Source organism: Mauremys reevesii, linkage group 20 (assembly GCF_016161935.1).
Source record: "Mauremys reevesii isolate NIE-2019 linkage group 20, ASM1616193v1, whole genome shotgun sequence".
NCBI classification, from domain to species: domain Eukaryota; kingdom Metazoa; phylum Chordata; order Testudines; family Geoemydidae; genus Mauremys; species Mauremys reevesii.
In genome coordinates this window covers 14,865,610-14,880,294 of record NC_052642.1, presented here as the reverse complement: position 1 = coordinate 14,880,294, position 14,685 = coordinate 14,865,610, and the positions used below count along the sequence as shown (strand labels likewise).

Below are 14,685 nucleotides of genomic sequence, written 5' to 3'. Positions count from 1 at the left end.
GACGTAACTACACTGAAGACCAAGCTAGTTGGGAGAGGAGATCAGGGCCCAAGAAGTGTGGGAGCTTGAGTCAAAAGCGGAACTGTTTCTCCGGGAGGAAATCTTTTCTTGCAGGTAAATCCCTGGAATCAGAGATGGGAAATCCAGGTTCTATTCCTGTCTGCCACAGACATCCTGTATAAGCCCTAGTAAGACACTATTAAATCAAAATTCTCCACTCATTCAGGTGCTAGTGTTCTGCTCCCACAAAGCACAGGTGTGAGAGTGATGACCCATGGGGCAAAGTAATGGAGAATCAGTCCTTTATCTCTTTGTTCCTGAGTGTCTTCATCTGATGTTAAAAACGCTCCCTTACCTCACAGAGGGACTGACTAAATATTTATTTGTGAAGCACTCTGCACTTCTCTAGCACCTTCCCTCTGAGAATCCCACAATCTTATTACTGCGGGTGTTCAGATAAATAGACCCTCAATCCAAATCACGCCAGATTCTGGAATGCGCAAAAGTGACCTGCAACAACTGAACTTTGAAGGCCAGATTGTCTGCTGAAGTAACTTTGTGTAACTCTCTAGACTAAGGCTGGAATTTACGAAAGAGCCTCAGGTTGCTAGGATCCCCATGGGGATTTCATCTGAAAATCCCAGCCGAAGTTCTTAATCAGTTTTACAGTCTGTCCAAGAACAGAGATACAGCCAGCTGCAATAAATATTGGGTCAAAGTCTCCGCTGGTGGAACTGTCTTGAAGTCAAGGGAGTTATTTTAACAGAGTGCTTGGCCTGCTATTCATAATGTGTAGGATGTTCAAAAGCCATTAAGTGACTTAGGTGCACAAATCCCATTGAGAGTCGCCTCAGCACTTTTGAAAATTCCACCCACAAGCAGTTTAACCGGCTCTACTACATGTACACAGTTTTGCCAGTGCTCAGGACTTTGTTTTAAGTCTCATCATGATATCTGGTTTGTTTCTTAAAGTCCCAGCTCCTGGAGTCATGTGAATACATGAGAATCTCAGCTTTCTTTCTTTTTTTTTTTTTAAGTAGGTTTCTGGTCCTTATGGTTGCAGGGAAAAGTTTGAAAACACAATGCAAGTGCACCCTAAAGGCTAAAAGCCAGAAATTAAAGAAAAAGAACTTCCAGATTATTAAGTTTTGGGATTGGCTTAAAATCATTAATTTTTTTGGGACCTGACTCATGATTTTTGTACACTTGAGGCATATATTGAAAATGAAACAGAAGCAGCAAGCTGCATATCGCATAGACTGAACTGTTGAGTATACATAAAATATCTGAAGAATATTTTTGTTCCAATACAGAGATTTCATTCAGCGCCTACATTCTTTCCTTCAAAGCTCACTGAAAATACATCTCTGAGCCACTGATCTGAGGGGCGCTATAGCTTTCTTTGCCTGCAATGCATATGCATGGCTGTCATTTTAAATTGAGTGTTTTGTGATAAAACACCAATTAACATACAAATCTTGTGGGCCAGAAGCAACACAGAACACAGTACCTATTTCCCTGCTTTTCAAGAGCCTTGAAGAACATCTCTGCACAGATACACATCTAAAAGCTTTTCCTCTTTTATTTCAGGAGCAGTTTTGCTCCAGGCACCCTTAAGAGTTCTGAAGTATTTACCTGCACAGATTCACATGAACAGAAATATCAAGACAGGCAAAGAGGAGCTGGAAACAAAGAGAATTTAATGGAGCTAGATGTTCAGAGAGAGAGAACCTTTTCTAACTGGGGATGAGAGAACTATAATGAAGGGTAAAATTCAGCCCATGCAAAGAGCCAGCACAAGCCCCATGTAAGCCCTCGAGATAAGCTCCACTGGGTCTTGGGGCATAGCCTTTGTGCTAGCCCTTGTGCTATGGGCTGGTGAATTTCTCCCTGTGTGGTGTGGTTTTGTTCTGCTTTGGTAGAACTTTCAGATGTAGCGCTACGGCCCAGGACCAGACACGTTGGGCATCGTTTTGATCTTGGTTACATGTGTGTCACTCAGCAGGAAGTCTCAGGAGTGAAGTGAGAGCAAAATCAGGCCTGTTATACCAGTATCTCTCCTCCCCCCCACTGCCCCGTGGAGAAGGAAAATACCACAGTGAGGATATGATGATGTGGAGAGCAGGCAGGATTTAGAACTAAGGGCCAAATTTGCGCAAAGACCTCGGAGCCAGATTTTCAAGAGGGAGCTTTTCAAAGGCCGAGTGTAGCCCTCAATTCCCACTGACTTTGGGTGCCCTTTGCACCTTTGAAAATCTCCCCCCAAAATGCTCAGGACCCCCAGTTGGGGCCAGATTTTCAAAAGAGACAAGCACCTAGTGAGCCGACCTCTTTTAAAAATTCTGTCCCAAGTCTTAGCAACAAGAAGACTGCACGAGCGTCTCGCTTTTGTGTGTGCTATAAGCCATAATAGTTTCCCTTATTGTTTTAAGAGCAGACGTGAATTTGAACACATATGTTATTCATCTGACAAATGTTTTCTTCAAATGGTGATTTCTCAGCAAGGGACCATCCAGAAGGGCTTTGTAATTGCCCCTCTGCAGTTGGCAAAGAGCGTTTATTTTATTTAAATTACCAAGCTACCTGTTAATTTTAACTGATCTTTGCAAATCACCACCCCTGCTTGCATTAAGCTTGCTGTTGATGCATTGTTACCCTGCTGAACGCAGAACTTAAGTGCAAGAAATGTAATCCATAATTAATGTTCAGTATGGTTAGCGTTAATTCCAGTCGATTATTTGATTTTCCCAGTGGGTGGGGAAGTTACTTGGAAAAAATGTAATAAAATATGTGGCTAGTCAGTGGCCAGATTAAGTGATGCATCGAACGTTGTGTGCTGAGTTGTGTGACGAGATGCGATGTGATGAACAACATAATGATGGTTAATGGAGTGCATTGGAGACCGCCGAAGCCAGTGTCTCTGAAGCAGGGCTTCAACCTGATTGGTTGAACCTGATTGGTTGAGAGATTAAGGGATGCATCGAACATTGTGTGACGAGATGTGATGTGATGAACAACATAATGATGGTTAATGGAGTGCATTGGAGACCGCCAAAGCCAGTGTCTCTGAAGCAGGGGTTCAACAACTCAGCACACAATGTTCGATGCATCCCTTAATCTCCCGACTCCACCCACAAAATAAGCTCTGCCGGCTCAAGATCCCAGTAATGAGCTGCTGCCCTCAGCAGATTGTGGAGCTGCTCATATATGATCTTGGATGCTCTCTGGGTTCTGTTTCTTCTTGGTGGGGCTCAGATCCCTTGCTTGGCTCCTTCTGCTTGGCTCTTTCTTGACTGGGGAAAAAATACGATATCGTCCAGGTCCACCCACACCAAAATTTGCAGTCACCCACAATCGACTGTGTAGGTCTTCATAGGACAATACACTGTCTCCCGTCTTACATGCTTGAGCAATGAAATAGTTAGCAATGTTGACCTTTAAAATATTGTCATCAGAATTAGCACCCGTGGAAATGAATAGAGAAATGCAAACCTCAGAGCTGTTGCATCAGGTTCCCTGCAAACTCAGAGCGTTGCCCTGGATTGGTTGCAATTGGTTCATGTTTTCCAAGGTTTCTTCCATGGCATCTAGAGACTCACCTCTTTTAAAATGAAAGCTGAGACTCTGGAGAATAAGAAGGCAGTTTGGGAGCAATGCTGGTGTGTTGGATCCATGCTTGCGTACCCCCAATTCAAATCCTGCTTCAAAGTCACACTGTATATCATGTACTCTGTGATGAAGTTTTAATTTCCTCGGTTTAGTGTTTCCTCTGAGGAACTGTCTCCATGTTTATTTTTGGTCTTTGCTGGCCTGTTTCTTAACGCACTGCTACATCTCTGTATCTAATTGCACCCAACCGCTGTAGCAGAGACCATATTTTGTTTTCCAGTCGGCCTTTGGAGATTATTGAGAGTGGAGATGCAGCATGTGCTAGGCATCAGAGTGCAGGATGAGGAGTCTGGAAAACCAAGTTCTAGTCCTGATGCTGCCACGGGTGCAGTCTATGGCCTGATGTAAATCAGAGCCGCTCTGAGAGCTGACAAGGAAAGATCTAGATATGAGTACATATGAGGGTAGAAATGCTTCTTATTGCTGCAGTTTTAGACATGGACACATTTAACATGTCTGTTGGGCTGGGCACTGCATGCGTGGCACACCGTGCCTCTGGGGGTGGAATGACGTGCCTTTTCCCATGACTAGCGACATAATCACATTTCAAAGCAGGGCTCTAATCGATACAACTCTGAGAGATTAGCTGGTGGCTGTTAGGAGATCCCAATTCATTTCCTGCTTCTGTACTGAAAGCGTAGTGCCACTTTGCTGCTTTGGTTCAGGAGTAGTTTGAATGTGTTAAGATAGTCTTGATGGACTGGGTCTCCAATTGTCTGACCAAAATAGCCAGAGCACAATAATAGCTAACACTTGTAACCCTCATCACCTGTAGACCTCAAAACACTTTACAGAGATGGTTAAGCATTACTATTCCCATTTGACACCAGGTCAAATTAAAATTAAGCTTGCTGCAGGTTTGTAGCGTGTATTATTTGTATAGCAGTAGGGACCAATGATGCCTACCAGGATCAGGCCTCATTGTGCTCGATGCTATAGAAACACATAGAAGACCAGTCACTGCCAGGACAAGCCTATGTAGAATCTAGAAGCATGGTAACATCATTTAGATCCACTTTCATTTCTATAGCTGCAATTCATTCACAATATGTTAATAGTACAGACTCAAGTCTGTTACTTAAACAAAGTGTTTGTTTGAAAGCCTTGTGAGGATACATGAATGGGCAGGAACGTCCATCAGAAATGTGATGACCATCAGTAAATTCCTCATTATTAAATCGAGACTTTCTCTGGGTAATGTGAAGCAGAGGCTTTGTCTGTGTTTGTATAAGGGATGACCCTGTGCAAAACACGCTGGGAGCAAGCGAGATTAAATCCTACAATAAAATCCAAGAAGTTAGAGGTGAAAATGACCTAATAGGTCTTGTCATCCCTATCTCAGGAACAAGTGTAGCATTGCTCAAGATGGCATATTTTTCTAGTGCTTTGTCCTCCTGGCTTCTTCTGGCCACCACTTCTGGGCCCTTCCTGTTCTAAAAGGTTCTGCATCCCCCAAATGTTATAAAATCATATAGGGAACAAGCGAATAGGAATAAGTGACAGACCAGTAAGCCTAATGGGCAATAATGTGTCATGTTTGTCAGAGGAAGAGTTAGTCATTGATGGTAAATAAAACCATGTTGGAACTGAACCAAAACCCACTGTTCACAACTCCCCCTGAATTCTGGGGAAGCTCTGAGCTGGATCCAGACTTTGTGACTCAGGTCTATCTCAGTAACTAAAATCTAATGGTGGAATCCACCCCTTTGCAGAGAGACAGCATGAGGACTAGGCCCTGCCAAGACACGTCACCCACCCTAAATACCCTGCTTGTTACCTCAGCACATCAATGCACAGATGAGAAGGAGAATACCTGTCCCTTCCCCAGACTTCCAATGCTACTTCGGTGGCTGGCAGCCACTGCCGCAGGTGGATTGCGATCTTCTTATCTCTTCTCTCAGCTTGCAAAGGAAGTAGCGAGGAAGGCCTCTCTTCCAGAAAATCAGTCTGTCAGCCTGCTGATCGTATTTCAGTGGCTCCTGCCCATCTCTCTTTGCGGAGCCTGCAATGTACTTTCTGATTGGGGTGCAAATTATGTCACTTTGCATTATCGAGGCGATGGGATACATTCACGGTGACAAGGTAATGGCCACTTCTGAATATTGCATTGCAGGGTTTTTTATCTCCCTTCATAGCAAGGCTCTTTGCAATTTCCAGACACCCTGGAGTCCTGACAGGGCTTGATTTTCCTTTGATGGAAAAAGCAGTCATGAAGAGCTGACAATCACACGTACCTCTGTGCAGTGACACTTCTGCATAATAACTGCTGTTGGTCACAGTGTGATGTTTACAGGGCTTCAATTAAAGAACATTTTTGGTGCCTCAAGTGGCATCCCAATCGCATGATGCTATAAGGAGTTTCAGGCTGTCACAGCGATCATGTGTCACTTTAATAATACCACAGCCTCTATGTTGCCATTCCTTTCTTTGCATAATGATCATTGACCCAGTCCTGACAAGAGGAGGTACAATTTGGCAGAAGGATTAATAGCAGGTATGCTTAATACATCTGTATAAATTCACTTAATGGTCCTGTTCAAGAAAAGCCATCTTGGCCATCTGGCAACAAGAACATGGATATTGTTGCTTATGGATTTCACATCACCTGGTTATAGAAATGTTTCAAATTCTTCTGCTCCCACCAGCACCTAAGTAGCCCCTTGTGCGGTAATGTTCTGCCTGGAAAGTCAGACCACATCTTCAGCTCATGTAAACTGGCATACCGCCCCTGACCTTGATGGCTCTACACCAGTTTACATCCCCTGAGGATCCGGCTCACCCAATCTAGAGGCAGTACTCCTAGGAATGATTACATCATGCTCCAGCCAATCCGTGTGGTAGAGGTCTTCTGGGGAGATAGGCCTTTTGAAGTAGGAGGATCCAGCATCACTGCTAGTGGCAAGGGTAGAGCAATGCGGACTCTGAGGTAAGAGTTTGGATGGTGCACACGGCATCTCTGAAAATAAGCTAATGGAAATGAAATCAATACACCACATCGAATTTAGCTTAAGCGAAACTTCCACAAACCCAGGAGGCTTTCAATAGCAATTAAGGCCAGCAAACTCCCCATGTTATCTGAGTTTCATGCACAGATACGTATTTATGTTCTCCTGTGTATACAGCCTCTTCTTCATTTGGAAAGAGTGTGCCACATGTTTTCAGAGTTATCTAGTTCCTGATATTTTCAGGTAAGGATAGAAGAGAAAAGAGGACAAAATATGATGTGGATCCCAACCTAAGAGGCATGTAAACAAAATAAAATGAAACCCACCATAATGAACACACAAAAGACCAGCTGTTGCTTAGAGCAGTCGCTGACAAAGGTAGAACAGAATTATAAATCACAGAATCTGGAATCCTGAGACAGAAAGTTGCCTTACAAAACTGTGTAGACTCACACTGAGGCTAACTCTGCTCTCAGATTGGTGTAAATCAGGTATAACCCTGTTAAGTGAATGGAGCTTCCCAAAATAAAGCTGTCACGAGAGGGTAATCAGACCTGTTTTCCCTTTTTTGCTGCTCTCAGTGGTGTTCACGGTGTTGCTAATGGTGTCTGGTCTATTTAGATTGTAAGCTCTTTGGGGCAGGGACCCTCTTCTGTTCTGTGTGTGTACAGTTTCTAGATTAATGAGGCCTCTATCTGGGTTGGGGTCTTGGGGTGCCACTGAAGTATAAATAAGCATAGACAGACTAGCTGAGTCAGTTGTCCACTACAGCTGCGATGGAAAAGCTGGCTGAGGCCTGATTTCTCCAGTGCCTTGTGCTGTGTTCACTTCCACCTGTGCAAAGTGGCTATAAAAAGCTGCCACCTGTATGCGTGAGTAATGGGAGAATTCTGGTTTGGTAGCAGTTTAGGCCTACTTTTCACAGCTGTCAATAACTATCCAGGGTGCAGAGCAGTGCACAATAACTGGAACAAAAAGAATAACTGGAAAAAATATGTAAGATGATTTAGAAACAATGTGCTTTATCTCACCAGCCATGCTGAGATCCTATTTGCTTTCCAAATCCTTAATATTCAAGTACACACAACATTTTTTATTAGTTTATTGTCCCAGTGGCCTTTCTCGCTCCAGGTTATTGGGGCACTGTGTAAAACCAAGTGTTTCTATTTTTAAAAATTGTTAACTTCTTGCTTCTCTATGTAGTCTTTGTCTGTTTCACCTAACTTGAGCTGACAGTTTCTTTACGCAGAACTCTCTCTAGGCATGCTGTGTCTTTGTCTGGAGACGTACAATGAACGTGAAACCAATACAACTGCAGAACGAGATGACATTATATAATCACATGGCAAATACCATAGTCTGAAATGTTTTACATTTATATGTAAATATATTACATAGCTCTAAACTGTTTGGTCCAATATTAATTTTATCCAGAGTCTGATTTATAGAGGCCTTGAAATACATTAAATGCAAAAGAAAAGGGTCAAATTTGACTGAGGAATTGGAGTGGCGCACACAAGCTTTTCATCTGTAGGTCACCATTTCAACTGGGGCCCCTGCCAATCGTGACAGGAAGTAGTTACCATCCAGTGCCTGTTTGGGGACTAGGTGAAACAGAGTTGGGGACACAGTCCAGTTCCTAGTGGGCAGATGTCTGAATCTCAAAAGCTAATTCAGCAGGGATGATAAGCATTCAAGTAGTCCCATAGGGTAAAATTTTCAAATGCACCTAGGAGGCTTAGGTTCTAACTCCTATTGACTTTCAGAGAGATTTAGGCTCTAAAGTGCCTGAGTCACTTCTGAACATGGGACTTAGGATCCTAAGTCACTTAGGTCTTTTAGAAAATTTGAAACTTGACTTCAGTGGGACTACTCAGATGCTCTGCATTAGGCACATGCTGGTGTTCATTGCTGAATCAGGCCTTAGAGTGTATGTGTTCTAGATTGGGTTTGCGCTGTATCACAAATTAATGTGCTAGTTCCTGATAGGCTTTCTGAGTCTGGATTTTTGTGTGTTCACATTGGCCTTTCCACACTAGTGTTGCATAGGAGCAAGCCATTTAACTACCTAGATTGTAAACTCCTTGGGGCAGGGACTGTCTGTTTGTACAGTGCCTAGCACAATGGCTCCTGGTCCATGGTAGGGCTGCCAGGCATCCGGCTTTCAACCGGAAAGTCCAGTTGAAAAGGGACCCTGGCAGCTCCAGTCAGCACTGCTGACTGGGCCATTAAAAGTCTGGTCAGGGGTGCAGCAGGGCTAAGGCAGGCTCCACACGGCTCCTGGAAGCAGCCAGCATGTCCCTGCACCCCCTGGGTGCTCGGGCAGCCAGGGAGGCTCCGCATGCTGCCTCTGTCCCGAGTGCTGGCTCCACAGCTCCTATTGGCTGGGAACCACAGCCAATGGGAACTGTAGGGGCAGTGCCTGCGGGCGTGGGCAGTGCACTCCATGCCGAGCTGCCTGGACACCTCTCTGCCTAGGAGCTGGACATGCTGGCTGCTTCTGGGAGCCGCACGGAGCCAAGGTAGGCAGGGAGCCTGCCTTAGCCCTGCTGCACTTTTTGCCGACCCGGAGCTACCTGAGGTAAGTGCCACTTGCCTGGAGCCTGAACCCCCACCTGCACCCCAACCCCCTGCTTCAGGTCAGAACCCTCTCCCGCACCTTAACTCTCTCCCAGAGCCTACACTCCACACTCCTACCACAGCCCTGAGCCCCCTCCCATACCCAAACTCTCTCCTGGAGCCCACACCCCCTCCCACACCCCAACTCCCTGCCCCAGCCCTGAGCCCCCTCCTGCACCACAGACCCCTCATCCCCAGAACCTGCACCCCCAGCCGGAGCCCTCACCCTCTCCCATACCCCAACCCCCTGCCCCAGCTCACTGAAAGTGAGTGAGGGTGGGGGAGAGTAAGTGATGGAGGAAGGGAGGGATGGAGTGAGTGGGGGCAGGGCCTCAGAGAAGGGGCGGGGCCTTGGAGAAGGGGGCAGGGCCAGGTATTCCATTTTGTGCGATTAGAAAGTTGGCCACCCCAGTCAATGCATAGGGCTCCTAGGCACTTTGGTAACAATACATCTAACAATCTGGTGTGTGGTGTGTGTGTATCCGTGCACAAACACTGTAATGTTCACAGGTCTTAAGGTCTAACACTTGATAATATTTTTAAAAAATCTTATAAATTGGTGATAAACCATGGTGCTAAACTTAGTATAAATATATAGATTGTTCTAATCCACATATATAGATGTTTATGTATTCTGCAAAATCCAGAATGTTGCCTAAACTGGCTGCCATCCACTAGAGGGTAGGCTAAAAGGCCAGATTCTTTGCTGGTGTAAATTAGTGTAGCTCTGCTAACTGAATTAAGCTAGGTCAGTATTAGCCACTTTTAAACTGATTTAAGTGCAACCACACCAGGGCATTGCACTGATTTGACTAAATCTATTTCTAAACCAGTTTGATTAAATTTCTGCAAGTTTGGTATAGATCCAGATTAAACCGCTTGACAGGGTTACACCATTAGCCTGATTTTGACAGCCAGCAGAGGGGATGCAACATAAACTGGGCTGAGACTTAGAAAGCATAGGTCAAATAGAGGCCAGTAGAATTTTGGCCATTTATTTTAGTGGGGGCTTTGGCCCTTAAGGGCTTTTATTTGAAATCCAGTCACGATCCATGTCTTTCTTTATTTCAATCATACCGTCACATCCCAACAATGGGGTATGTGCAGTATTAGAGACTCTGCTTTCAGAATTTAATCAGAAGGGTTTAGGTTTTTTTAATAAACGGCTGAACCCTTCCTTTCTAGAGGAAAACAAAAAGATTGAATAGGCTGGAGGAGCTTCAGCTTTCGTAAATTGGTGTTGCTCCATTGATGTCAACATCAATTTACATCAGCCGAGGATCTGGCCCAATGATTTAATGCTTAATACCCTCTCTCCATCATTTTTACCCCTAGCCATCCCTAGTAACAGTCCCAGAGTCTCAGCTTGCTACCTCCTTTAAAATGCACATACCTTTATTCTAATTTTTCTAATCTAAATGCTGGCTGAGTCCACATGGGTGAAATAGAGGGGATCGGCAAAGATATATTTTAAAAAAATATTCTTTTGCATCCAACAACTGTCGCCCTAATACAGTCAAAACACTTAAAAACAACTCTTTTGTTTCCTTTAAAAAGCACAGAAGGATTGCTGTGATAAACAGCACCCGAGAGCTGTTAAAGCCCCCTTGTGGCAGTGAGTATTGTTGGTGTTTTGCCAAAAGCCCGTGGAGCATTAAAACAGCAGGTTGGCAAAGCCAGACACATAATCTACTAAAATCAACAATGCAATAGCTGCAGCTCCACGTCAGGAGCACTGTGTGGCTGGAGCAATTACATTTCTCTGCATATATTTAGCCTTGATGGTAACAGTAAGTGTAAATTTTGCATAGAGAGAGCAGCAAGGAAATCAAGGTAAGATACCGTTTGAGTCTTGCTAAATTTGAACTGTGGTCACAATATATAGCAATATTTGAGGACCATGTGGCTATCCATATGTGAAGTAGAAAATGTATACACAGCAGCTCTTTAATGGAAAACGTGTATACATACTCTCTAAAGTACATAATGATCCTTGTCTCTCTACTGTATGTTTGTGTGCATATAAATTAAGGCATGTCTGGAGGAGCTATTGTTTCAGTGTCTTACAAATATCAATTTGTGTGTCTGTGTTAAATGTGTAATGACTAACGTTGAACAGGAAGGCTTTATACATTAGATGCATGTGGACACCAAGAATATCCTTCTTGATTCGAATGTGTGATCTGTATGTAAGCTACCGTCTCATGCCACATTTATTTGGAACAGCAAATGATTCCAAGGCTGATGTGGAAATTTGAAAATTCAAAGGAGGCAACTTCAAAAGGTCTCTTCAGTGCTCTGCTCGCCTATGTCAATGGGGAATTCTTGATTGTTTGTGCTCTTTTCAAATGGCTTTTTTACTAGAATTGTGCAGGGGGACATTCTGCCTGCAGACAGAGCAGACACCACCTCTGCAAACATGCATCTCTAAAGTACCAGATGCTTGACATAAATAGGACAATGGAGAAGCTGTCTCTGAATATATATCTTTACTATTGCAGTAGAATGTTTTCAGTAGAGACCCTCTTTCCCTTTGTTGCGTTTGTAGAAGATCTCTCGCTTATCTTGAGAAGACAGGGCATAATGCATGCGCATCAAGCATATACGGTGCACAGCACTGATCTTGTCAGTCTCATCTCTGTGGGCAAGTACAAGCAGCGAACTCTGTTCATGAGCTATACCACAGCAGTGATAAGGGATGGGAGATTGGTCATTTGCATCCCAGGTGTAAAAAGGGAATGAGATTTTGTCTTCTGTCCTGATTTTGTGTTTTCCAGACACTGCCCGTCTTTAAGACCCTTGTTGTTATAGTATTGCAAGGGACATAGTATCTGCCCACACGGCACATTATATTCAGGATTGGAAATCAGCCAGTGATTCTAATTCAGACTAAGAAGTGGGATTCAGACAGCATAACTCAGTTTTTGTGTGTAGCAGGTTTAACTAATCTCTTTCTTCCTTCACAATAGATGTCTCTTAAAGGGTAGCTGATGGTAACCCTATGAATAAATATGCGCTGCTTCTATACCAGATCTTTTCTGCACCTCTCCGCCTTCATTCTTTTTTGCTAAGGCTATTTGCATGAAAATAGGATGATTTTTTTGTGTGTGTGAGAGTCCATCTGCTTCTGCTGCCTGTTCTGCACCTGAAGTCAGAATCGCTTGTGTATTACTATAGGCTGTGATGGAGACAGATACATGACCCCAACCTCAGCCGGAGGAGCTAGAGATTAGCCAAAACCAGGGTCATAAATCTGAAAACCTCTCCAGTTTAATGTGGGGCATGGATCCATGCCTACCCCTGGTTCCAGGTTGGATCCTAAACCAGAAGGGGCTGTTATTTTCTGGTACTGGTTTGGATGTAGCTGAAATCTCACAAGAACATTCAAGATCTTGTGAGAGAGGCTGATTGACTGAGATTTCTGACGTCATGGTCTGCAATCTTGCAAATCCGTGATGTAGGTATAACCCAGTACGAAATCAAAATAGCCCTGATTTGGCCTTGAATCAGAACTGGGAAACCCTGCGTAAACCTAATTGTGATCCAGAACACCTCTCACTCAACCCATCTCCTCTTGGCCATGTGGTTAAACAGTGCAGAGCGTGGATAGCTTTAATACGTTACAACATCATAAGAAAAGTGACCAGAAAGCCACCGGCATGTCTTCACCCATAAAAAGAGACTGATCGTAAGGCAACAGTGCGGGAGAACCATTAAGTGGATTTATAGGGGAATGGTCAGATGGAAAGGGAAGGAGTCAAGATCAGCCCTTTTTGCTTCAGCTGTTGTCGCCTATTAAATACAGACAGATATGCACTGCAAAGTTAACATAAGAACGGCCACACTGGATCAGACCAATGGTCCATCTAGGCCAGTATCTTGTCTTCTGACAGTGGCCAGAGCCAGGTGGCCCAGAGGGAATGGACAAAACAGGGAAATTATTGAGTGATCTATTCCTTGTTGTCCAGTTCCCGCATCTGAATAGTTAATGCTACCCCAAGAAGCAGCAGCTAAGGGATCACAGCAAAGGATGGAATAATCCTGAAATATGGGTAGCCCTGGTGATGGTAGTGTCAGGGGGAGTCATGTTATAGTATGTCCATGCAGTGTCAGTGATTTGTTTGCTTGCTTGAGAGTAGTGGTTGTGTGCTCTGGACCTTCAGAGTATGGTGGGGGAAGCTGCCCTCTGGGGATGCAGTGTGTGTGTTGCACCTTGTACGGTGTGTGTGTGTGCTGCATATTGGATCTTCTGTGATTCAGTGTGTGCGTGTGTGTGAATATGTATGCATATGTGTGCGTGCACACTGCAGTCTGGACCTTCTGGAGATGCACTGTGTGTTTGTGTATGCACACGCACTGCTCCTTTCAAGGCCCATCAGAGTTTTGGTGCATCCCTTCCGAGCTACGTTCACACCCAAGGAAGAGCGTGAGACCCAAAGAACTAGATACGCTCAGTAATAAAGAGCGGAAGGAAAGAAATACAGAAAATCTGCAATGTATGAAGAGATTCTTTCTGAAAAATATGGTCCTCATACACTCATAGACTTTAAGGTCAGAAGGGACCATTATGATCATCTAGTCTGACCTCCTGCACAATGCAGGCCACAGAATTTCACCCACTCACTCCTGTAACAAACCCCTAACCGATGTCTGAGTTACTGAAGTCCTCAAATCGTGGTTCCAAGACCTCAAGCTGCAGAGAATCCTCCAGCAAGTGACCCATGCCCCATGCTGCAGAGGAAGGCGAAAAACCTCCAGGGCCTCTGCCAATCTGCCTTGGAGGATAATTCCTTCCTGACCCCAAATATGGCGATCAGCTAAACCCTGAGCATGTGGGCAAGACTCACCAGCCAGCACCCAGGAAAGAATTCTCTATAGTAACTCAGATCCCATCCCATCTAACATCCCATCACATACCACTGGGGCATACTTACCTGTAGGAAATTTCAGCTGCTCTTTAATCATTGTTGAAGGGATGGGATTCTAATGTGGTTAGCGCTATGGCCATAAAATGCAGAATAGCACTGCACATTAAAATGGGTTCCAATTAATAATGGTTAAAGAATACATTTAAAGATTGGAAAGCTGTGAAATTTCTTGATCTATCATCTTTTAAGATCAGATAAAATCCTTGACCCTAGAAAGAGCAGAACCATTGAACACACAGATGTGGTATTGTGGTGTACCCCATTTAAGGATAGTGATGTCCCAGAACCAGTAAACCATGTTCCAAGGCTCAGCCCCTTTAAGAGCAGGCATTCTGGGATGTGTAGTTCCCTGAGGGATCCTGGGGAATTGTAGTCAAAGGGAAGGGAGAAAAATATCAGGTGACAATCATGTGACCAGCCACAGTATATAAAGGAAGCCTGTTGCTCAGAAAGCACAGAGGGATGCAGGAGTTTGCTGGTGGTGGAAATCTTAGTTGACATACCTGCAGGGAGCAAAGCAAAGC

At 44.3% G+C, this 14,685-nt stretch overlaps 1 protein-coding gene across 5 annotated transcripts in view; it reads left to right on the top strand.

Annotated features, from left to right (window-relative positions):
• RAP1GAP2 (RAP1 GTPase activating protein 2) overlaps positions 1-14,685 on the top strand; it is a 294,972-nt gene that overhangs the window by 53,427 nt on the left and 226,860 nt on the right. The window contains exon 1 of one of the 5 annotated variants that reach the window (XM_039508035.1): positions 10,942-11,066. The exons of the other annotated variants lie outside the window; for them this stretch is intronic. The gene's annotated coding sequence lies outside the window, so the exon portion shown is untranslated. Of the gene's footprint in view, positions 1-10,941; positions 11,067-14,685 lie in introns of those variants that run through there. 5 annotated transcript variants of the gene reach the window in all.